The following is a 1038-nucleotide window of genomic DNA, read 5'->3' on the forward strand; positions in this document are numbered from 1 at the left end:
TGCACCAGCTGCTGCAAGATGATCTGGTGGAGCACATATGGAGGCTCCGAGGCAACGCCAACGCCGACGCCAACTAGTCTGTCTTAATTTGTTTGAAAAATTGTGAAATTGTGTGCTTCATTTGTTTCAGCACTTGTTAAACATTGTACTGTTATCGCCGACGCCAACTAGTCTGTCTTAATTTGTTTGAAAAATTGTGAAATTGTGTGCTTCATTTGTTTCAGCACTTGTTAAACATTGTACTGTTATCGCCGAACTTGTTAAATTTTATGTTGAATTTGTTTGAAATATGTCAAATGGTCGAGGTTGGGGGTTTCCTGCCGGGGGGACGGCTGGAACTTCGGCGCTCCCCACGCCAAATCTTCATCCAATCCGGACGAAAATTTCGCCGGATTTGGGCGTGGGGAGCGCCAACGAGTGGGGATGCTCTAAGAACCATATCCAGGAGGGGAAGATGTCTCAATGCACTCATTTGAAACTGGATAGAGTAATAGAATCCATGCTTCGGGATGTCCATAAGCTAGACCAAATAGAAGCTGGGATGCAAGAGATGAAAAAACGTGAGGAAATGTAAGTACTTATAGTTATAACTTATTTGCTCTGTACAATATGTAAGTGCATTGGTTATCCTGATTATGGTTCTTTTAATTTACAGGTATGCTCAACAACGGAAGGAAACGTTTGTAGGGGCCTCTGTTATCGCCTCTGGGATCGCTGGCCTCGTCTTTTGTGTTAAGAAAGTAGTATTTGGTTGAGTCAAGGAGTAAACCATCGTAGGGGTTTGTACTGTTATTAAGTCATGATGACACTTTAGCTTGCAAGCCGTGGCTAACTAAAACCATTTCGTGCTGTAACTTTGGGATCTGCTTTGAGATGTGACTAATTAAATCAACTGTAAATAGAACCGAAACATGCCAATAAACAGTGGATGTCATGTTCTCCTCAGGGACTGGCAACGAAGAATGTGCTCGGCGAAAGCTAGGTATCTAGATCAGGGTGAATTTGCAAAAGTCAAATAAGAGTGGTTTACGAGTGACT

At 42.7% G+C, this 1038-nt stretch overlaps 1 long non-coding RNA gene across 1 annotated transcript; it reads left to right on the forward strand.

The window, feature by feature from the left end:
* The first annotated feature begins 435 nt into the window (after positions 1-435).
* On the forward strand, positions 436-960 carry LOC124658244. Its single transcript, XR_006989088.1, has 2 exons — positions 436-570; positions 656-960. It is a non-coding gene; the product is annotated as an uncharacterized LOC124658244 (long non-coding RNA).
* Positions 961-1038: the final 78 nt, after the last annotated feature.

The sequence above is a fragment of the Lolium rigidum genome, chromosome 5, assembly GCF_022539505.1.
Source record: "Lolium rigidum isolate FL_2022 chromosome 5, APGP_CSIRO_Lrig_0.1, whole genome shotgun sequence".
Classification (NCBI taxonomy): Eukaryota; Viridiplantae; Streptophyta; class Magnoliopsida; order Poales; family Poaceae; genus Lolium; species Lolium rigidum.